Raw genomic sequence first — 25,355 nt, 5'->3', positions numbered from 1 at the left:
TGTCGGTCTTGATCGGGCCTTTCACTCGACTGGCGTGTGTCCACCCCTTCTCAGCGGTCCGAATAGCTGTTTCTGTAGTGAGTAAAACAACATAAGGTCTCTCCCATCGAGGGGTTAGTGATGCCTCCTTCCAGGTCTTTATAAGCACTTTATCTCCAGGTTCTAGAGTATATATTCTTATGTCTAAGGGCGGTCGTTGTACCACTAATCCTTTTTCCCAAAGGTATTTTCTTTGCTTTAATAACTGTATTAGATGATTCTTTATTTGGAAATCCTTTATTTCTGGGTGATCCTGTGGTATTTCTAAATCATAGGGCATACCATATAACATCTCAAAAGGTGAGATCCCAAGGTCTGTTCTCGGCTGCGTTCTTATATTTAATAGTGCTAAGGGCAAACACTTTACCCATGACATTTTGGTTTCTATCATCAGTTTTGTGAGTTGTTTCTTTATCTCTCCATTCATTCGTTCTACTCTTCCTGAACTTTGTGGATGCCATGGAGTATGATATTGCCAATTGGTACCTAGTGCCTGGAAGGTCTCTGTAATAATCTTTGATGCAAAGTGTGGGCCCCGGTCGGAATCAATGGCTTCAATTATTCCATATCGGGGAATTATTTCTTCTAACAGTATTTTTGCTACTGTATGTGCAGTAGCTCTAGCTGTTGGGAATGCCTCCACAAAGTGTGTAAGGTGGTCTACTAGCACCAACAAATAACGGTAACGTCCGACCTTTGGTAGTTCTGTAAAATCAATTTGTATTTTTGAGAACGGTCGAAATGTGAGTTCCCTCCCACCGGGAACTTGTTTCTTTATTTGCTGTTTATTCACTCGCTGACAGGTGAGGCACATTTCAACAATTCGTTTTGCTATGTTGTATGCTCCTATACAAGCATACTTTGTAGTAAATTGATCTACTAATGCCTGCGTTCCCCAATGTGTGATATCATGTAATCTGTTCATTATACTAATTGCAGTTACTTTTGGAACTACTTCCCTCTCATCTTTTAGCTTCCACTGTTTGCCTTGCTGCTTTGCTCCTAATTTAGCAAGCTTCTCTTGTTCTACAGTGCTAAAAACGTATATGCCCGGATGACTGGGACACCATTTATCTCTTAGGCCTAGGCAGGTGCATGGAATGGCGTCTACATTAAATTCTTTCCAACATTCATAGCAAGGGTAATCATTTTCCCACATCGTCCCTTGCCCACAGTTTGGGCATTTTTTTCTTAGTTCCTTTGGGTCTGGAATCTCACAAGTCAATCTCTTAAGATTTAATAAGGCCGCCTTTCTTGCTTCTTCGTCTGCAAGGTTATTTCCCCTAATAACGGGATTCAGACCTTTCTGGTGCCCCTTTACATGAACCACTGCTATTGCTCTAGGTTTTCTTATTTCTTGCAAGATTTGTATGATTAGTCCTTGATGTATTAGATTTTTCCCTTGTGAATTTATCAGTCCTCGTTCTTCCCATATTTTGCCAAATGTATGTACTACTCCAAACGCATACTTTGAGTCTGTGTATATAGTCCCGCTACCCGTGCCAATTAATTGCAAGGCTCTTAGAACAGCATATAATTCGCAAGCTTGTGCAGACCATCCAGGGTTTAGTGGTCCTGATTCTAGGACTTCATTGGTTTTCCCATTTATTATTGCATATCCTGACTTTCGCTTTCCTTCCACCACCCGGGAGGAGCCATCTACAAATAATTTTTCTCCTTCTGATAATTCTTCCTTTTCTAGATCAGGTCTTATTTTGGTTTGTTCTTCAATTACTTGCAAACAATTATGTGTCAATTCTACACTAGGTTCTCCGTATAAGAATTGTGCAGGGTTCTGTAAAGAGGTGCTTTCCAAAGTCAATTTTGGGGATTCAATTAGAATACTTTCATATTTTAATAACCTAGAATCCGTTATCCATTTTTCGGACTTTTGTTGCAGCACCCCTCGTATATTGTGCGGTGTTAATACATGCAGTTCCCCTCCAAATGTTATTTTCTGTGTTTCTTCCACTAATAATGCAGCTGATACTATTGCCTGTAAACATGTAGGCAAACCCCTACTAACGGGGTCTAACAATTTGGATAGGTAGGCTACTATTTTTTTTATGTCCAGCCCACTCCTACGCTAATACTCCATATGCAGTTCCTGAGTCCACATTAGTAAATAAATAAAACGGCTTTTGTGTGTCTGGTAGACTTAACACAGGGGCACTCACCAGTTCTTTCTTAATATTGTTCAGTTGTTCCTCATCTTGTTTTGTCCATTGTACTAATTTTTCCTGTGTTAGTTTTTTGTACAAAAATTTCACTTTCTTTGTATAGTTTTCGATCCAATGTCTGCAGTATCCAGTCAGTCCTAATATTTGTCTTATCTGCCTCTTAGACCTTGGGGCCGGTAATGACAGGATCCCTTTTATTCTTTCCGGGTCTAAATGTTTGGTCCCCCTGCTTAAATAGTGCCCCAGATATTTTACTTCTTGTTCGACAAACTGAAGTTTACTTTTTGATACCTTGAGTCCCTGTAAAATAAGGAAATTTAATAACCTTATACTTTCTTGTCTAACCCCCTCCTCATCCTGCCCTGTCAACAATAGATCGTCCACATACTGTATTAGCACCACTTCAGGGCTACGTTCGTATTCCTGTAAAATTTGTTCTAAAGCTTGCCCAAACAAGTTGGGCGACTCTGTAAACCCCTGGGGAAGTACAGTCCAGCGTAACTGTTGTTTTCTATGAGTATCTGGGTCCTCCCACTCAAAGGCAAAATAATTTCGACTTTCCTCATCCAATGGGCAAGCCCAGAAGGCATCCTTTAAGTCTATTACACTATACCACTCATCATCCAGGCTTAGATGACTCAGGAGGGTATACGGGTTAGCTACTACAGGAAATCGACTCACAGTCCTTTTGTTTATCTCCCTCAGGTCATGTACCAGCCTCCATTTCCCATCTTTTTTTCTTACTGGTAAAATGGGGGTGTTAAAAGGAGACATGCAAGGTTCAAGCAAGCCTTTTTCTAACAATCTCTCTATTTCTGGTTTCAACTCCCTTCGACCTTCTTCAGATATTGGATATTGTTTTACCCGAATGGATATTTCTGGGCTAGAGATTTTAACTTTAAAGGGCGTTATGTTCAGTTTCCCTACTGAATCCTCCATATACCACAGTTCAGGATTAATTTTATTCTCGTCTTCCACTTTGAGGGGACATAATCTTATCCGAATTTCTTTCCCTATTACTTCTAAATTGATACCCAATTCGATTATTAAATCCCACCCCAAGAGATTATATTCAGCTTCTGGAACTAAAAGCAAATTTCCCACTCCTATTTTGGAGTCGGTTTTGATAATTACCCCCTTTATAACGGGAACACGAAATGGCTCTCCTTTTGCCCCAATTACTTGCATGGTGTCAGAGGATATTTTGCATCCCCTGGGCAAGGCTTGTATGGTAGATCGTTCTGCCCCAGAATCGACAAGAAATTCAATTTCTTGCTGCTGGGGGCCCACTTTCAATTTTATCGAGGGCTCTGTTCCTTTTTGGGTCCCCAGCAAAAAGAGACCCTGACACCCCTATTCCGCTTTAAACATTTTCTCATCTGCCATTTTCTTCCTACAGTTCCGCTTAATGTGCCCTTTCTTTCCACAGTAAAAACATTCTATCAGCTCACCCCGTTCCATTGTAGTCTCGCTATTAAGGGGTCTTGTCTTAGGACTAGGCCCCTTATGCTCTGCCCTTCGATCTTTGGATTTCTGAGCTGTACCTTCTCTGACTGCTGCAACCATCATTCGTACAGTCCTCCGCTCTTTTTCATCCTGTCTCCTGACATACACTTTCTGAGCTTCCCTTAGTAGTTCATCTAATCCATGATTTTGCCAATCCTCAAGTTTTTCCAGTTTCTTCCGAATATCTGTCCAGGATTTTGCTACAAATTGCGGTTTTAACAACGCTTCCTCTACAGGGGTACTGGGATCTAATCCCAAGTATAACTGTAAATTCTTTCTAAGCCGTTCTAGCCATTCTGTAGGCGTTTCATCTTTTTTTTTTTTTTTTCTGGTGTTCACTAAACACCCTTCCAATGTTCTGCCCCCTCGGTACAGATTCTCTGATACCCTGGACTAATATAGTCCACAGATCTTGCATGTGACCCCTGTGTAATGGGTCCTGGTTATTCCAGTCAGGCCTTTGCAGTGGCCATTTAGTGTCGGCTGCAGGATCCTGTTGATGCTGTTCATCCCAGATTCGCATACCAGCTCTACGGATCATTCCCCTCTCTTCGGCAGTAAATAATATTCCTATGATTGCTTGCATTTCATCCCACGTATATGTATTAGGTCCTAAGAATTGATCAACCCGCTCCGCTACTCCTAGCGGGTCCTCTAATAGACTCCCCATTTCCTTTTTAAAATCTCTGACGTCTCCAGAATTGAGAGGCACCGCCACATACCCCATTCCCGTCTGTGGACCTCCCATCGCAATTTCTCACAATGGATATAATTGTCCCGTCATCTGGTACTGCTGCTATCTAATCTTACTACGAGTGACGGATCCTGTGGGTTGACTAAGGTCCATTTCCTCCAGGTTCCGTGCCAGCGGTGGAGCATTTGGACTAGGGGCCGGCACCGGGGGTGGTGGTGGCGGCAGCACATAAGGTGGGGGTGCTACGGGAATTTCTTCCTCATGCCGTTTGTTTCTTTGTTTATTGTGCCTCTTATCCCCCTTTTCTTTTAACGGATACAGATTGATCCTAGTCTCTGACCCTATCTATAAACGTGCATAATCGCTCTCCTCTTGACTAAATGGTTCCTTTGAGTTAACGTAAAGGTTCAAGGCTTGGCAAATCCAATCCTCAAAGGATCCGAACACTAGCCAAAACAGGTGGTCCTTACGAATTTCCTTACCACCCCAAACTACCATACAATAGTGTATCATTTTTATTTTACTCTTACCCCGTCTAGAGGGGTAATCATTCCAATATTTAACCATCAATCCTAGTGGACTATCCTGGGGGATTGGCGGAAGTTTCGCTTGCGAATCCCCACCCATGGGACCAGAAGGTCTACTTTTCTTCTGTCCCATCTTCCAGGGTACACTCACGCACACTCACACACGCTCCCCTCGTTCGTGACCCACTCCCTCGCAGGCTATGAGAACTGCACTACTGGAGGGTCCGCACTCGCTTCGTCCGCAATTGGACGTCTCAGTCATCGTACCCCAGGAAACGCAGCCCCAACCGAGTGGAAATCCGGCCTATACTCACGCGTCCTGCGTCTTCACTCGGATCTTCGCGCACAAAGTTTAAGGGGCTGCCGGCATTTACTTTGCTTATTGCAATTTAGAAGGTTCGTCGGTGAAGGGTGGCGACAAAATCCTCCAAGGGCCGCTAGAAGAAGAAGCGGGGCGCCTCCCTCAAAAAAGGATTGCCGCCGAATATCCTTCATCTGAGTCACGGCACCAAATTGTAATAAATTTGGACTTAGTCTTGTAAGTAACAAAAGTTTTATTTGTAATCAAGCAATAAGCAAAGACAGCACTGGGTGCGGCCTAGAGACCTCAGTCTCCCTTGCGGCACGCGCACACAGCTAATTCAGTTCTCTGGGTTTTAAAGCCCATCTCTGGTCCACAGCTTCCAGGTGTAATTTTCACTCAAGTTGAAGGCTCTTATCATGTGGGCATTGTCTGCTGTGTAGCCAGTTTTGATCGCCTTACTTTGGTTACTTATGAGGTAAATACATCAAGCAGGACAAAGCAAGTAAGAACTCAAACAAACATCTCCTTTTTAGGTAAACACATCAAGCAGGACAAAGCAAGTAAACATACAAACACTTCTCAAACAAACATCTCCTTGTTAGGTAAATACATCAAGCAGGACAAAGCAAGTAAACATACAAACACTTCTCAAACAAACATCTCCAGGAGCTTTAATGAACAAACATTTCTCGGAACTGCTTGTTACAGTTACTATATAATTTTTATATAATAAGTATAAAAGCTTTTTCCTGTGATATTTTGTCTGGAGTTAATATACATTAATATTTGATCTTTTTATATTTATGTAATAGTTATATAACGTTTGAGCTTTGTATAATATTTAATATTTAGATAATATGTATATAAACTTTTCCCCACTAATTTTTGTCTAGAGTTAATGTATTTGATCTTTGTATTATATTTAATCTTTATATAGCATTCAATGTTTCTATAATAAATATGTAAACTTTTCCCACTAATCTGTGTCTGCCATTAATATCTTTTCCTCTCTTAGACTTCATCACTCCTGGCAGTTGTGGATTTTTATTTCCCCTCACCCACTTCTCTTCTCTCTCTGTCACTCTCTCCATCCCTGTTCCCATTTTCACTGTCCTCGACCTCTTCCAGCTCCCACCGCTGGGGCACTTTGGGTTTAGTTCCTGAAGCTGCTGGGAGGCAGCTGCTGTTTCTCTCAGGGATTCTGCATCAAGTTCACACAAAGAAAAAATGGTTTGATAATTTCCATCTTTTCCCTATTGTCTCCATCACAGCATTTTTTGATCCTAGCCTCACAACCATGACCCTCTTGGGTTTTTTCAACCCACTGCACACAACAGACATGTTTGGAGTTCACATCCCAGTGAACACGGGGGGAGAGTCCTGAACCTGCAAAAGTCACCCTGCGAGTCCCTGAGCTGTGGCCTTTGTCACCAAAGGGTCTCTCGTGTTACAACAGCAAAGGCAAAACAAAGATGACCCTGAATTTAAGCTGCCTCTTGCCTTTTTTTTTTTTTTTTTTAACATTTAAACTACCCAGGGAGACAAAACACAACAACACAACCTTAATCCATTTCCCTCAGATAAATACAATCTGTTTGTGCACCAGGAATTTCACTTTGCCACACTGAGGGTACAAGAGCAATTCTTCTGTCTTAAAAGCACAGAGTTGTCAGGTTATGGTGACAGCCTTAGAAACGACAATCTGCACCAACCCTGCCTGTGACCTTTCTGTGAGCAGCTGCCCCTGCAGCTGAACTTCCTACTGACACTGGGTAAGCCTGTTCCTGGCTCCACGGGTCTGTTACCCCTTACTGGGCAAGTTTCCATCAGCTAGGGTTCTGGGGGCTTTACTCTGATGCTCCACAGCCGAGAAAAAACCCCACACTAAAAGGAGAAAAAAAAAAAAAAAAGAAAAAAAAAAAGAAAACAAGCCCATGATGATTCATGAACCAGCTGAGCAAACATCCCTGTAAGGTTCTGCTGACAGCATCTCATTTTCCAGAGCTACAGCCTCACACGTGACCCCACATGAGGCAGTTGGGGCTGCAAGTACAAAAACCGACAGAGGCTCCACAGGGATGGCCCTGCCTGAGCGGAGCCATGAGCCTGCTTCACATGGAAAGTGGAAAAATATCAGAAAAACAGAGAAGTGTTTCAACTGGCTCCTACTTTTACGAATCACAGTTAGTTCTGAGTAGGGAAAGCCTGGACAAAATCTGCCAAGGAGCTGAAAGCACAGACAGGAAAACCAGCACCCGTCAGAGCTGTGGAACTGCTGGGCAACCACTGCATCTTGCAGATGGAAATAAATGGAAAACTGTACCTAGACACATACATCTACAGGTAAAAGAACAGTCAGCTTGACTGAGGCCATGTCTGCTCTGAAATGAACACATTTGTTTCCTTCATTACATTTGATTTCTTATTTTTTTCCCTCATGCCCCTGAAACTATTAGCAAATGAAACCCATAACCATGGACATAGTTATATGCGGTGCTTTTATTTCAGTGCTGGGAAACCAGGGGTTCGCACCCAAAGCTGGTCTCAACAACTAATTCGAACTCCATTACATTTATACAATTTGGTCACATACATATTCATTAGGTTTACAACGTATCTGTTGCATATTCATTAGATTAGCTGAATTTAACACTGCTTGATGGTTCGTGCTACACATCGTCTTCATCTATCTCTTATATGACCTATTTTGTAATCTTAATCCCTGATCTGTTTTGGCCGTGAATTGTGTTTGGTAGTTTACCTTATTATCCTGTAGACCCACCGATCCATCTGTTGTCTGATCCTTGAGATACTTATTGTATATCAATGTATTGTCTCCTCCTTTGTGTAATTTTTCCCATACGACAGTCGGACTTTCCAATTGTTTTCCAACGACTTTGTAGACTAGAGTGGCACTCTCTCTCTCAGTCACCACATATATTTCTCTTTAAGGGGTATTTCCACGAAAGCAAGCAATCTTGGTACATACGCTGCCAAGAACACAATACGATAACAAAAATTAGACATCCTGTGGTGTCATCTTAAGCATGGTAGGACCTACTATTTGTGATTGCCACACCCTTGGGACTCTTTTCACTCAGGTGTAGTGTATCCAGCAGTCTATTCCAGCAACCTTAATTGCGGTAAATGTGGTTAAGAGTACTTGATAGGGTCCGTCCCAACATTCTTTTAAAGGTTCTTTATTCCAAGTTCTTATATACACCGTGAACAATTCCACCATGGTGCTGTCACTCCTCCTGTCATATTGGACCATCGTATACACCATGGAACTGCTTCACTATATTGATACCATTGTACAATACTCAATTACTATACTGCTGCCCCCTTTTTGCTGTAAATCTTGGCTATCTTTTCTCCTCAAGGTTGCAGCTGATGCTGTAAAACTTCTTATCTCGGCATTCAAGGAAGTCCTGCTTTTTCTTAGCACAATTGGTTACATACAGCTCTAAACTAGATATTAATTATGTGGCTTAAAGTGTTAGCTTGTTAGTAGGCCCTTATTATGGAGTTGCTTAACCCTTAAAATGTTAGTTCCCTCTATCAATATAACTTCATAAACAAGTTTCATAACTTTTTACATAGAACTTAACCACCTTTTCCTTTTTCCAGGTTCAGAGCCTGTGCCTTGTTTGGTTGTATCTGTAAACATTAAACATCTTAGCTCGAATCACAACTGCATTTTTCACAATTCCCCCTTTTTCTTTTTATCCTATTGATTCGTGCTTTGGCTTCAAAGTTAGCTAGCGCTTGCCTAGCGGCGGCTAGGTCCAGTTTGGTGTTATCTTTTAAAATCATTAATTTATACCCCATTCCTTTTGTTGCCATTTCAGGATCTATAGGCATGCTTGAGATTTACATGCCTTGGACTACTGAATGTATTAACCGAATAAAGCACAGGATCATACATGGCAAAAACAGGAAACCCAGAAATGCACATACTATCATGAACCCTATTTTCTTCCACCAGGCTACCATTCTGAGACCAATATCCATTAGATGGACCTGGGTACCAAGTGAGAAGAATAGAGGTATTTGATGAATTTGCCCGCAACACTAACCTACAAGAGGTTCGTCCAATGTATTCAGTCATTTGAGACCCCCCCCATATCCAGCATGAGGTAACATTTAATTCCCAGGCTGTTTTTCCGTAAGATCTATACACAGGTTTTTCCCTACTGTTGGTAATTGTAATCCCTTGTCTTTTTGCCTTATTTCTTCATACCAATCACTGCTTTTCTGTACCAATTTCTGTTTTCTCTTGCTTTCTTTTTAATTCCTGAGTGGCACTCTTAACTATCTCCTCCTTATACTGATCTTGCACTCCCCCTCCATCTGAATAGCCCCACATACCAGCTTGTGTAAAACAGATATTCTCTTCTCCCCTAGGGCAGGAGACAGAGCCTACACCGAGTCCACCTTTCCCTAGGTTAGTTGCTACCCATAATTTCTGCCCTTGGATTTCACACTTCTCCAATTTTGTTCTATCATAACATTCAGAGTTAATATGAGCGTGATAGTTTAGAACATATTGGGTTAGTCTTCCTATTCTCACATGCTCATAGCACTTGGTACAGGGATGAGCCAGGCTAAGTTGGGAACAATAAGTCACCACTCCTAGCTAGAGGATCAAGTCCAGGTTTCTACACCCTCTGCCTCTCTGGCCTACCAGGTTGCAGCTGGCAGCCGAGTTCGTCATCTTCTCAGCAGCAAGGGAGGTGTCCCGCCTTTCTTATTTTTGCTGTTAGCATGGCGACTTTTTATAATTTCCCAACTCTTGGCCTTCACTTCTTAGGAACAACAGGAGCAACACGGAATTTGATTTCTCTTTCTAAACTCTGTTCTTCTCATCACTGGTGGACTCTCTAAATTCCCATTCACCCCTTCAGTAAATACCTCCCACCATTATTCACTATTCTTTTCTGTTCTTCCAGTGACAACTAGAATCCTCAACCAAGCTCTGGTTTCCTTATCTTCTATTCTTAGACATTTATCACACAATCCTGTTGGTAAGTTCCCTTTGTGGATATGCTTATACCACAGTCCATTTACAACCTAAACATCAAATATAAAAAGAGAATTACATATACAACTCGGTTCAACACATTTAACTATTAAACCATTCTCATTTTCATTTATACTGGCCATTCACATTAATACTACTAATAGTAGTTACATCATCGATCCTGTGTCAATTTCACTTTCAATTCCCCCAGTTCTTGAGTTACTTTCCAGGTTCGTTCTTCCATCAGTGGTCCTTTAACTCAAGAGACATGTGTCCATCCTTTCTCTGGAGTCCAAACAGCTGTTTATGTAGTTAACAAAACAAGAAAAAGGCCCCTCCCATCATGGGGTTGGAGTTTCTTCTTTCCAGGTTTTAATTAGTGTTGCCTCCATATCTACCAAAAATTCTACTTGTTTTGCTCTTTTGGGTTTCTTCTTACCAATGCGGTGAGCATCACCCAGGCTGGTCACCTATAAAGACTAAAAGGTGATTGTGAAAAATATAGTTTTCCAGGTTGCACCCGGGTTACCCTCCATGGTGTTTCACAGGCTTTCTTCACTCTAGAATGATGAATCCAGGCATTCTGTTCTCTAATATTGGCAGCAGTGGAAGATATCAGGAGGTCTTGAAACAGACCTTCCTGTTATGGTTCCAAAGTTCTCTGCAAAAGACTTCACATACACCTAACTAAAATGTGGCCCTCTATTAGAGGATATAACAGCTGGAACTCCAAACCTTGGTGTTATTTCATGTATCAATGTTCTAGTCACCTCCTAAACTTTTGCTGTCCTGGTAGGGAATGCTTCTGGCCAACCTGAAAAAACATCAGTTAATACCAACAAATATCGGTACCCCTGGAACTCCCAGGAACTCCTGGGAGTTCTGAAAACTCAATTTGCCATTGTGGTCCAGGCCCCTTCCCCTTCCCCATTTGACCCATTTCTAGCTTGGGCATATTTTTGGGATTAGTCTGGAGGCAAAGATCACACTGCTGTCACCTGTTTTACAGTGATATACAAATTTCTAGCTCCTGTTTCCCTAATTAAATGTTTGCATAGTGGTTCTACTCCCCAAAATCCTTTCCTATGTTCTTCCCTTACTAAAGGCCAAACTAGATGAAAGGGGACAATAAGTTTTCCCTGGGGGGTGTGAACCAACCCTTCCTTATTATATGATTCCTCTAAAACTATGATGAGTTTCGATTCTCTTTAGTATACTCTGGCTTACCTTTTAAAGAGACCTGGCCGCCAAGGACTAGAGCACTTTCTGTTTTTACCTTTTGCTTAGCTGTTTGTTTTGCCTCGCTGTCCGCCAGCCTTTTCTGATTCTGAGCTCACTTTCTGGTGTGCCTTAATATGCGTGGTTGCCGGTTTCTTAGGAAGTTGAACTGCTTCTGGTAGTTTCAATATCTCCTCCACACGTTTGATATATTTGCCTTGAGAGTTCAAAAGTCCCTTTTCTTTCCAAATTGCTCTGTGCACATGCACAACCCTCACGGTTAGCTGCTTCAGTTTTCAGAGTTTTCAATAGGAATGTCTTTTAGATCTAGTCGATTGGATTATGTTGCTTCAATGGTCTCCAGGCAGTCATGATGAACTGGTTCTCCAAAGTTACCACTGAGAAAAAAAGCTGGGTTGACAATGTTAGTAATGATAATTTCTACACCATCTTGTTAGACACTGTGTGGGATACTAGCACAGTCATTTTCTGACCCATGGTAAATCTCCAGGCCTCCTGTATATTCAGTACCACTGCAGCAACTGCCCGCAGGCATCCAGGCCACCCCGTTGCAGTTGCGTCTAACTGTTTGGAGAAATAGGCCACTGCTCATCGATATGGGCCAAGATCCTGTGCCAGTATACCCAAGGCTATTCCCTGTTTCTCGTGAAAGAATAGGAAAAATGGTTTGCTCACATCTTGGAGTCCTAGAGCAGGGGCTGACATCGAAGCCTTCTTAAGTTCTTTAAAGGCTCATGTGGCTTCCTTATTCCATTGCAGCTGTTTCTGGTCCATAGGGTCCAGGTCATGCACATCTCCTTGTTTCTAGTAGTGATTAAAATGTTATCCACATATTGTAGCATCTGTCCCTCATCAGACGAGGCTTCCCAGGATTCAAAATCTTTAGCAAGCTGATTTCCAAATATTGTCGGGCTATTTGTGAATCTTTGTGGCAACACCGTCCATGTGAGCTGGGTGTTACATTTATTTTTAGGGTTCTCTCATTCAAATGCACGTATTGTCTGGCTAGCTTCATGGAGAGGGAGGCAAAAGAAAGCATCTTTTAAATCTAAAACAATAAACCAAGTCAAATTAGGTGTTAATACTCTCAGAAGGGTGTATGTGTCTGCCACCACTGGGTAGAGGTCCTCAGCTATTTTGTTTATAGCTCCTATGTCCTGAACCACCCAATATGACCCATCTGGCTTGCAGACAGGCAACATAGGGGTGTAATAACTGGACTCACATTCCTTTAATAACCCTATTTGCAGAAATTTCTCTATTACTAGCCAAATTCCTACCTCTGAACCTAGGTCAGAAGGTGTATATCTGAGGGGAAATCTGGATGCTGTGTGCGCGTTACACACAACCAAGCAGCCCAGCAGGAACGGGCCAAGTGGCAACTGCCCCCCTCCCCCTCGCTTCATCCCCATGGGCGGTGAGCCCGGAGGAGAGGAGCTGCAGCTCCAGCTCCAGCAGCTGCCGCTCTCCCCCACTGTTTTCCCACCGCTTTAGCAGGCAGTCAGCTTTTCACCTTTTTTTTTTTCTTTTTTTTCTTCTCGCCGCAGCTTATCAAGGAAAAGCTGCCAAGCATAGGCTCGGGCTCCTCTTGCCCTTTTTCTCTCTTCATTTAATTCCTGCGACTATAAACTTTATATGCAATTCCAGCTAGCTGAGCAATAGTTACGTCCCTCAGCTCCTACCTTTTGTAATTTCTTACAGATGTCAATAAACAGCATATTAAGCATCAATCCCTTACATTAATTTTCGATCCAAATCAGTCTGTCCACAGAACAACACTAAATGCAATACAGCTAACTCAGAATTTCACATTCCAATCACTTCCCCCACTACTTTACTCTCATGTGTACAGATGCATCTGAAGAGGGGAGCAAGGTGGTACTTTAGTAATGGAACCGGTTCTTATTTTGTAATTATCTCCCCAAATTCTTTTGGTACCAAATATACAAACTAAAATACTGAGCTCAGACACGCAAACCAAACACCAAGTTCAAATATGTGGACAGATCACAATTACACTTCTTCAAACCAATATCTCAATTTTAGCATTGCACCTTTGAACCGCTCACTGCTCAGCCAGGTGGAGGCACCGCTGGGTCTCCCTGACAAAACAGGTCAGTTCATGCTGGAGCCCCATCAGCACCCGCCTCCCTGCTGCTGCAGCAAGCTGGACTGGGCAAGGCTTTTATTAGTGTCTCATCTGGTGTGCTACAACTGTTATCCCCAAACCAGCATTCTTTATCCGATGTGAACAAATACACAAACCAAACCAAAACAAATACACAAACCAAACCAAACCAAACACACAAACCAAACCAAACAAATACACAAACCAAACGAATATACAAACCAAACCAAACCAAATGCCGAACCTGCAGAGGTTTCCCTCTGTCTGACGGATGGCGACTAGGCTGTACCTCGGGAGCTCCCTGCCCAACCGAGCGTGGCTTTTGCCGCGTCTGACCGGCAGGCTACCAAACCAAACCAAATATTAGGTACCTAAAACCCAAAACATAAAAGCACCTTCTTACCAATCAGAGGTCCGTTGAGAGCAGCGGAGGGTCGGTCGTGTCCGATGCACTCTCCAAGAACACCTCGGTGCTAGCCAGAGCAGGATTGAGATGTGATCCGCCTCAGCAGTGCCCACGAGGTCCCACCTGGGTCGCCAAAAATGTTACCAAATGAAACCCATAACCACGGATGTAGTTATATGCGGTGCTTTTATTTCAGTGCTGGGAAACCAGGGGTTTGCACCCAAAGCTGGTTTCAACAACTAATTCGAACTCCATTACATTTATACAATTTGGTCACATACATATTCATTAGGTTTACAACGTATCTGTTGCATATTCATTAGATTACACAACTATTTTACAATTTCAATTACGACATCTTTGGAACTACTCTAAGCATGTGCAGTGTCCTCTGGTGGTCATTCAGGTGGTCTTCAGGATGAAGTAAGTAGTCTTCTTCACTCGTGTCCTTTTCACCTCTTGTCACAGCACATGCGCACTATCCATATGTTCATTATAAAATCATGTGAAATTCTTGGATGCACATCCTACACTTTCAAGATAAGATAAAGACTAACTTTCAGCTCTCTATTCTCAAACTAAGATGAGAACCTGAATACAACCTGCAAAGCTTCAAAGATAAAGTAAGAATCTTGGACATAGTTTACAAAACTGAATACAGCTTACAAAAAAACAGTTCAACTATAACAAAACCGCCAAGCCCCTTGTACTATTAATAGCTCACTTCTTGAGTCAACTAAAAGAAAAACATACACACACACACAAACACAAAAGCCCAAACCCCAGCTCTGGTGTAGAGTAGTTTTTAATAAATTGCTACTGCTCTTCTTAGGGAAATCTAAGTTAAATAAAACTCCCCAGTGTGTCTGTCCCTTCCCTCTCCAGCCCCCAGCCCCCAATGGGGAGAACTGTGAGGAACACCAGGGGCGTTTCCAGCCAAGGTGTTCATGGAGAAACTGTTTCAGGAGGATCATGAAAGGTCAGAAGAGGAAGGGCTGGGAAAACCAGAGCTGTGCTGACAAATGTGCTGCTCCCACCCACAGCGACACCCAACAACACTGCTCCCCAGTTTGTAGGAAGGCCACGCCAAGCGTCTTGCCAATGTCTCAAGCATCGCCATGCTTGACAGCATTTCAAACAGCTCAGGACTGCCGCTCGTAAAGCCAGACCTGAGGAGGAAAGGAGAGGAGCTGTCAGAGAGCAACACCCCAGCTGCACATGGTGCCTGCAGCAGAGCCAAACTCATCCAAAAAAAGAGACAGGTTGGCTTCCTGCATGAAAAAATATCCAGACAAGTTGCCTTTCTGTCCTGTAACGCACAATAATTCTACTGAGGCTGTCGAGAACTATACAGCTGACAACACCAACATCTCTGTAGGTTGTTTTGGTTTGATAAGGATAATGTCAAGCAGTTTGTAGTCAAATATTTTAAATTTAAAATTCCTAGAAGTCCTGACACTTGGTTTTAGGGCCTAATTTAACAGGCCTGCAAGCAGATTGTCAGGCTTTGTTTTCCTGAAGGAATAAATGGAGGCACAGGGGGTGAAGCAGGACATGACATGGACTAACTCCTCCCTTTTGCAACCTCCACTTTTGCTGCTAGCTCTCAGGATTTTAGACACGCCAAGACGGCAGCTCTGGACTGGGAGGCCTGTTTAGATCTGGCAAGTTTTGAGATTTGTGGAGGGGAAGCCAGCGACAGTTTTCTATTGCCATACGATGAAGCAGATGACCCTACAGAGGAGCGCTGCTCCAGTGAGCTGAACGGTTTTGGAAACCACCTTGATTCCCTTTGAAAAAACAAACCTAAATAATGCTTGCCCGCAGTTTATATCAGTGAACAGCGTTATTAAAAGCCTGCGAACCTACAAGGAGTAACAGTTACACAGCAGCCTAGTTACAGCTATCCAGTAAGGTATGAACACTTGTACACCTGTCTATATTAATCTCTATAAATACAGTATTCTACACAAGGAACTGTGGAAAGACGTCATTCAAGGTTGGGTTGTTTTGTTGTTTTACAAAAGCTTGCGAAGGCTTTTGTTCAGATCTCTGCTTTTTTATGCCAGTCTGGATCACTTGTTCTTACAAGGGATCTAGTGGATTCCAGCACATTTCTGCCTCTCTTAGAGTCATAAGAGACTTAGAAAAATGTTTGAGGTTAGTAAAGGTTTGAACAAGTGGGGTCACCTCTGCTGAAGTGAAGGGTGTTTAAGGTCCCACCAGGAAGCAGCCTCACCTCTTCACTCAGATACATAATTGCTGTGACCATAGACAGAGAAAAAAAAAAAAAAAAAAAAAGAGAGAGCAGAAACACTGACTTCCACAAAATGAGCCAGTGTGTTTAACCACAGTTAACATTTCTGGAGAAGGAACCCCTCTTTGCTGGGGAACAACATGTTCTTGATTTCAGTTGCCTATTCCTTAAAACCTTTAGTAGAATAATGAATCTATTGGATCACAAAGTGAACACATTGCTCTAAAAGGCCAGTTTTTGAAACCAGTGACAGCCGGTGTTGAGCTGTGGAGAGGGAGCCCTGTGCAGCTGAGAGAGCAGTGGGGAGAGCTGCCATAGATCCGGATCATTGAAGAGTCACCAACACCTGGAGTGTTAGGTTAGCAACTGGGAACTTGGGAGAGAATCTCTCTAAAGAAGACGGTATTATCTACATGGAAGTTGCTTCTGAAGAAGCGGGGTCTTAGCCTTCTGGAACTGACTTTATGAAAGATGTTAGTATGGGGCAAAGCACTACTCAAGGATCCAAAGAGACAATTGAACTGTTAATGACATGGCACTTGTTGCTAGAGACCTTAAGAGGATTAAAAAAGCAATGGGAACAGGCAGAGACAGTGGGGGGGGATGGCTTCCCTAGGCTGGATTGGAAGAAAAACGTGCACTGTTCCGAACCCTCTTGTTACTAATGATTCTCCAGCACTGTTCAAGTCCGCGCTATCTGATTATGAGGATGACGGTCCACAGCATTCTCTTAAAAATTTAAAAGGAAAAGGAGTATGCGTATGTGTTGCCCCGAGATCAGATAAAAACCATGAAAGATGCAAGCAAAATTAGACCTATGCAATGTAACTGCTATAGATCATTTAAGATGAAACAATGTGAATCTGTTGAAAGTGGCAGGTATCCCCCAGCTCTTGGAAGAGACACTAATTGGCACACCACAATTACAGGCATGATTAGTTTCTGAAATCCTGAGGCAGTCAGCAGACCTTGCATATCAAGCTATGATAAAGCTGCCCGAAACTACAAATCATTTATGACTATTAAACAGGGTCCCAATGAGAATTACATGCAGTTTATTGACTGTCTTCAAGAGGCCATCAATAAGCAGGTTGAAAACTTAGAAGCTAAGGAAGCACTAATGTTGAAATTAGCAGTAGAGAATGCTAATGTTTCTTATTAACGTGTTATCTGTGAGTTTTACAGTACATATTACATGCTTCTGTGTATTGCCTCTCTGAAAATCAAGCAGCTTGTCAGGTATGTGAGTTAATTGTTTTACTGTTTGTTTTTACAGGTGTTTCTTTGTGGTATTGGTTGTGTAAGTGCACCATAAACCTTCTTCCCGCTTTTCCCATTCATGTTGCAAGCAGGTCTGTGCTTCCTCTCCCTTCCTCCCTCTTCTCATGGTTTTCACTTATGATGGAGTCAGAAATGAGTGTTTTCAGTCATGTTCCTAAAAAATTTGTATTGAGAGGTGTTTTAAAACATAGGAATTCACTTGGAAATATGAGGAAAGAGGATCTTGTGAAATATTGTAATCAGTGGTGGCTGCTGTATAAGTTAGATGATGGGGAAAACTGGCCGGAGAATAGAACCCTTAAGTACCTTTAACACTTTGTTGCAATTAATGTTGGTGTGAGAAGAGCAAAAGGAAAAAAAAAAAAATATAAAAGAGAGAGAAAAAGAGAAAAAGAGAAAAAGAGAGAGAGAAAATTTTTAAAAAGTAACTGATAACACAGCAGTCATAGATGTTTTCCTTATTAACCTGTTTTCTTTGTAGGTATCTTTAAGCATATTACAGCTTTAATAAGTCTTTGCCTGCTATATGGTACGGTAAGTTCACAGATTGATAAATCATGAGAATCCATGGACTCAAAATGTGCTTTTTGTGACAATACAGAAGACCGTGAGTAATTCAGCTCTTTGCTGCGTGAATCTGGTGGTGAGATTTTTTGTGTAATAGCTGTTATTTTTCTTTCTAGCATGCTAGCTTTATTCCAATACCCAGACTTGCACAACTCTGTAACAGGCTGTGTCTCACCTTGGTGTACTAACTTTGGCTCTTTTGTATGCACACCAGGTGAAGAATCCTGGTTTTGGGATAACAGTTGTAGCGCACCAGATGAGACACTAACAAAAGCCTTGCCCAGTCCAGCTTGCTAGGGCAGCAGGGAGGGGCGGGTGCAGATTGGGCTCCCTAGCACACACTGACCTGTTTCGTCAAGGAGACCCAGTGGTACCTCTACCTGGCTGAGAGGCAAGTGGTTCAAAGGTACAATGCTAAAATCGAGATATTGTCTTGAATTACTGTAATTGTGATCTATTTGCATATTTGAACTTGGTATTTGGTTTTCATATCTGAGATCAGTATTTTAATTTGCATATATATATATATTTGGTGCCAAAATAATTTTGCTTGGGGAGATAATAACAAAATGGGAACTGGTTCTCCTACTAAAATACCACCTTGGTCCTCCTTAGGATGCATCCTTACACATTAAAGTAACTTTGTGGTCTGAGTTATAGTGCTGTATTGCAATTAATGTTGTTCTGCAGAACTCTGGAAAAAAATGGGATGAAGTACAGTACTGTAAGTTAATTTGCTCCTATTGTTATCTAATAATTTTGAGATCAGAAAAGAATTTAAGTTGTTAAACTCTGATTTGCATTGAATTTATGTCATAGTTGGAGATATGGGAAAGGAAATAAAATGTGATGGATGTGAACTTGGAAGAGGTTGTATTTAAAAGCTGCTAGAATATGAACTGATTTGGATCTAGGAAAATGGAATAATGGATTGATGTTTAATATGCTGGTTTTTGACATCTGTAAGAAATTGTAAAAGGTAAATGGAGCTAAGGAATGTACCTATTGCTGAGCTAATTGGAATTGCGTATAGAGTGTATTATGGCTGGAATGAAATGGAAAAACAAAAAAGCAAAATATCCCAGGCCTGTGCTGTACAGCTTGAACATAAATTTCAGGCCTGTGTCAAGCTGCAAGATAAACTCAGCCCATTGTAACTGAGGAGTCTGTCAGGTTCTGACAGCTCCCACTTGGCACCAGCGATTATGCCACGTGCATGGCCTTGGCTGTGTCTAAACTGCAGCAAGGAAAAAAAAACCCAAAACCAACCAAACAAACAAAAAATGCCAACAACAACCTGGCTGCCCACTGCTAAAGCAGAGAAAGAGGAGCTTTATTGCCCCTCCCCCCGCCCCCCCAGCAATGTTGCTGCTGGGGAACTGTAATACTGAATGGAGGAGTCTGAGGGTGAAATTTAATAGACTTATTCTGTGGTAACTAGGTGTAAGAGACTTCTCAGTAAATTCACCATGCTAGTTTTTGAGATCATGGGGGAGAGGGAAAGAAAGGCCGTTTTTTGAAACCAGTGGAATGCCAAATTTGGAACAAAGTTTTAACAGCTGAATTCTCATATTTGCCAGAAAGCCCTATACCCTCTCTTAGGTCAAGATTTGTTAAGTAAATTGTAAGCTCAAATAATGTTTTCTGAGAATTCTGTTTAGTTGCACATAGAAACAACCTGTGGCTATTGTGGGACAATATGATGAGAAGGCTGACAGACTGATATACCAATCGTTACTCTGATCAAGAAATGCAGGGAATGAATTTAAGTCTTAATAGGCCATGATCCTTTTGTCAGATATGTCCCATCTGTGAAATCTAATTTTGATATTTTTTTTATTTGCAATCTATGTCCTTGTAAATTGCACTAGCCAATTTTCTTAACAGTATAGCTTTTGGCATGCATAAATGTAAATTACTGCAGAACCTGCAAGTCTTTGACGTCACAGACCATACTCATATTTGGTCTGTTGATGGTTCTGGGAAGTCTCATAAAGCTGTAGTGGTCTGGCGTGAAAATAACAATTGACATCATTCTTTAAAAATTATTGAAGGTTCAACCCAACTAGTAGAACTTGGTGTAGCTTTACATTACTTAGAGCTTTTTAAGGAGGAACCTCTAAATTTGATTTGTGATTCTGAGTACGTAGTCAAGGTCCAACGCAGGCATCTGATTCTGAACTGGTTTTTTTGTAAAAACAAAAAAGGGGAGAAATAGGGGAAACACCACAAAACTGATTGTATGTGAATATGAATCACATATCTAAGTGGTGCAGCCCAAATTCCCCCTGTGATGAAACACTTTATAAGTATGACCCAAAAACATGCTAAATCAGAAAGAACCTACATTAGTCATGGTCAAATAATTAGTTAATGGTCAATGGAAATGGCCACATCAATTGATAACATGGGGTCGAGGTTATGTTTGTGTCGTTATAGAGGAAGGTTCGCAGTAGGTGCTGCACGTTGTGTCAGACCTTTCCTGAAGAAACTCAAAACAACAGTTGAAGAAGCAGAATCAGCACCTGGTGGTGAAACCGATTTGCTACCTGACATACAGCTAGACGACAACAACAGGGAGTGATCCATAATCAACTAGTCCCAACCCTTTGGGACAATGTAACGTAGTCTCTCTGATCATCTGTACAGCATGTCAACGATGTTGTGGGTATTACACAATGCGTAATAAGCATCGTCCTAGTATTGTTGGACATACGCAATGCTTTTTGGTTTCCCTCTCAACCAAAGACTAACATGTGGATTACTTCAGCCAACATGACTGGCCAGGACTCCATATGCCTAGCTATGGCGTCTCTGGAAAACCCATTCCACACATGCTTGGTTGGCATCCCCCTTGATGACTACAGCAGCATCACACAGCTGTTTCAAAATAGTGGTTGGTGCAGAGGCATTGCAATGAACTGTAATATTACCAACACGGCACTTTGGATTAGTTGCCTCTCAGAAGCAGATATTGAACCACAGGAACTGGAATTGCTGGGATCTATGCTCATGGATGCTTGTATCAACCTGGTTTGTGAAAAGTGTCAGAACAATATGCAAGAGCATGAATGGATAAAACTGCAAAATGTTAATGATACCCTTGGTGACTATAGAAATGAAAGTGGATGGTATAATGCCTTGCGGAGGAATCCAAGGGGTGCCATTGATAATGTGGGACAGTGACCCAGAAAACTCCCATAGTGTATTCTTGATCTGTGGAGATAAATTCCTTCTAATGCTGTTGGAGGACCATGTAGTTTGGGATGATTAACTCTCTTAACATCCAATGTACCTATGATAATAAATCACAGAAGAGCAAGACAGGAAAAAACGCTTTTTGCATGTATATGAGTCAAAATGTGTTGATAATGTAGATTTTTGGGGATCAGGCTTAAGAGCTTTAGGATCTCTTGTACCTGGTTTTGGCACACCAGGTAGCTAAGCAAACTAACAGAACTTCTAAGTCTTTAAGTGGACTTTTGTTAGACATAGATTCTGTAAGACACACTATACTGCAGAATAGAGCTACAATAGACTTTTTGTTACTAGCTCAAGGAAGATTTTGATGGGATGTGTTGCATGAACTTGTCTGATCATTCTGAATCAATTCACAAAATAATTAGAAGGTTAGATGATATGACCAAGAAATTAACCTCTGAAGACTGGGGTTTAGGTGAATGGTTAAATGGTTGGGGTACTAAAGGATGGATTAAGGATTTAATAAAAAATGGTGTAGTTCTACTGATGGTTGTATTAGTAATATTAATGCTTCTCCCTTGTTGCTTAAAATGTGTACAAAGTACAGTAGAAAAATCCATGAAAGTTCTATGGCTAGTTGAAAAATAAGAAGGGGGAATTGTGGTGGGCCCATGGATTCCCTGATGGAGGGAACGGGAACAGAGATTGACCTTGAGGATATTAAGGTGTACCTGTGAGAAAGAAGGGAGTAGAAGAGTAACATTGACGATAGCAAAATTAGCCAATGATATGTTACTATGGCACTTAGGGGTCAGTACATGGTGGGTTGGGGGTAATATGGGGCACTTGGGGGTCACTATGGGGGGATTTGAGATCAATATGGGGCACTTGGGGGTCACTATGGGGCAGTTTGGGGTTGTTATGGGATGGCTTGGGGTTGCTATGGGGCACTTGGAGGTCAGTATAGGGTGGTTTGAGGGTGATACAGGGCAGCTCAGGGGGGTTATGGGGCACTTGGGAGTCTGTATGGAGTGGATTGGGGGTCACTATGGGGAAGCACAGGGGGCTTATGGGGCAGTTGGGGGTCAGTATGGGGAGGTTTGGGGTCACTATGGGGTTTGGAGGGGTTCTGCAGGGGTTCACGGTCGCTGCGGGGCAGCTGTGGGTCACTGCAGGTCACTTGTGCATTTCCATTAATCACTTGTAGGTCACTCTGGGTCACTTGTGCATCAATCTCAGCCACTTGTAGGTTACTCTCAGCCACTTGTGGTTCGCTGTAGGTCCCTTGTATGTCACTGTCAGCCACTTGTAGGTCACTGTGGGTCATCTGGGTGTCGCTATGGGGCTGCAGGTCACTCTGGCTCACCTGTTCATCACTCTCAGCCACTTGTAGGTCACTGTCAGTCATGTGTGGGTCAACCTCAGCCACTTGTGGGTTACTCCTAGTCACTTGTAGGTTGCTGTGGGTCACTTCAAGGCGACCCTCAGTCACTTGTAGGTCACTTCCAGTGGCTTGTTGGTTGCTATTACTCACTTGTGGGGTGCTCCCAGTCACTTGTAGGTCAATCTCAGCCACTTGTAGGTCACTATGGGGCAGCTTGAGCTGCCATCCCTGTTCCTGCCGGTGCCGCAGCCACACATCCCACAGGCCCAGGGGGGCGCCAGGGCCGTCAAAGTAGCAGTAGCGGAACGGGGGACTGGGGGGCAGCATGTGGGGTAGAGTGTGGGGCAGCCCCTGGCCAGCAGCACCACCAGCGCTGCCTCCATCTCAAGCACCACTGAGAACTTGACCTCGACCTCGATGAGGTCAGAGTGACCTGGGGAGAGGGAGGGGGAAGTTGGGAGAAGCTGCCCCATAGGGACCAATAGATCAACCCCAGTGCCGCTACAGAGACCCATAATTGCCCCACAGATCGCCCCAAATGCCTCATACTGACCCATACTGACCCTATACAGACTCATAGGTGACACCAAGAGCTCCATAGCACCCATAAATGACTCACAGAGCCCCTCAGCCCCAAAATGACCCATAAGAGCCCCATAGAGAACCACAGCTGTCCCACAGACCCCCCCCGGACGCCTACAGTGCCCCATAGAGACCCCCAAGTGCCCCCCAGGGACCCATATGTGGCTCCCAGGCCCACCAAGTGCCCCAGAGCACCCCATAGTGACCCCTCAGTGCCCCAGAGCGCCCCGTAGACCCCCCTCGTTCCCACAAAGCTCCGCAGCACCTGCCCCCCCCGCCCCATCTCCATGGCGACCGGAGCCCCCGGGGGGCGGCGGGAAAGGCCGAGGACGCCGCAAAGAACTGTGGGAGGAACCGCCCCGGGTATGACTGCAATGGGGGGCGGGGCCGCCCACAGGGGGCGTGGCCTGAGCGGGAGGCCCCTGAAGGTCCAACCAAACCCGCCATTTTCAGCCCATTTCAAGCCTTTTTTACCTCATCTCGCCGCCTCCGGCCGCAGCTCCGCCATTTCCCTCTGCCCTCCGGAGGGCTGAAAACCTCACCCCGACGCAAACTCAGTGTTATATTAAGGTGGAGAGGGTGTTCATTAATGAAGGAAGAGCTAGTTAAGAGCGTTAATTGGCACTTTCCCGCGGCGGTTGACTAGAAAAATGGCAGAAAGTGGCTGCGCATGCGCGGCAGCGACATGGACGCGGCGATTGGCCCATCGCGGATGCGCAAAAAGTAAAAGTGTGAACGGGAGGGGAAGGGCGAAAGTGCGGGCAGGAGCTGGGCATGCGCAGTGTGGGAAGTGAGGGCGGGAGGGAAAGGAAAGGCAGGAAGTGAGGGAAAACCGGGGAGAAATAGGAAGAAACAGTGCAAATGAGGGGAAAACAGGAGTGAATTGGGAGAATATTTGGGATGACATCTGGGAAATAACCGAGGAAATTTGGGGACAATGAGGTAAAAATTGATGAGAAATTGGGGAAAAAAAAAAAAAAGGAAATCAGAGCAAAACAAAAGGAATTTGGGGAAAATTGGGGGACATTTGGGGAAATGAGGGGAGAAATGAAGACATTTGGGGAAATCAGGGGAAAACTGAGGAAATGGGAAAAAAAACTTGGGAAAATTTGAGAATTGGAGAAATTTGGGGTGGAATGGAGCCAATTTGGGGGAAAATAGTGGGAATTTAGGAAAATCAAGGAGAAACTGAAGAAAATTGGGAGGATTATAGTAGGAAAACAAAGAAATTTAGCGAATATTGGGGAAAATTTGGGGAAACCTCAGGAATATTGGGAGAAAATTTGGAAAAAAAAATGGGGGAAACGAGGGAAAATGAGGACATTTGGGGTTAAAGAGATGAAAATTTTGGGGAAAACAGTCAAAATTTAGGGAAATCAGAGGGAAAACTGAAGAAATTTGGGAGAAAATTAGAGAAGAAACCAAAGAAATTGAGGGAAAATAGGGGGAAAGTTGAAAAATCAGGGAAAACTGCAGGAAATTGGGGTAAAATTTGGGAAAACGGGGAAAACCAGGGAAAAATGAGGACATTTGGGGGAAAATGAAGCAAATTTGGGTGAAAATGGGGGAAATTTGGGGACATCAAGGGAATAGTGAAGAAATTGGGGGGAAATCAGGGAAAAATTAGTAGAAAATATGTGAAATTTGATAAAGATTAGGGAAAACCAGGGGAAAACTGAGGAAATTTGGGGAAATAATGGAAAACCTGATGCAACTCATGGAAACTGTTATAAATTGCATAACTAAAGTAAATTTGCTAATCAAACCAGGAATATGTTAGAATTCTGTTGTTGAGAGTTTTGGGGGGAAAATGTTGCAAGTTTTGGCGGGAAAGATGTTGTGTGCTCATGGGGAGGGGGATCTGCTTTGCTGTGCGAGGACAGCATAGCAACCCAGATAACCAATCAGGAAGAAGATCGGGGGTGTGTACTTACAGACCGTATAAAAACACTTTTTCTTCTGTAACCAATTTTGTGTGCCTTGGGTGGAGCAGTGACTGCCCGGCTGCCCAGCGCTGTTTTGCTCATTTATCTTTAA

The sequence above is a fragment of the Nesoenas mayeri genome (assembly GCF_963082525.1).
Source record: "Nesoenas mayeri genome assembly, chromosome: 7".
Classification (NCBI taxonomy): Eukaryota; Metazoa; Chordata; class Aves; order Columbiformes; family Columbidae; genus Nesoenas; species Nesoenas mayeri.
The sequence above is the reverse complement of the archived record's forward strand: the minus strand, read 5'-3'. Positions refer to the sequence as shown.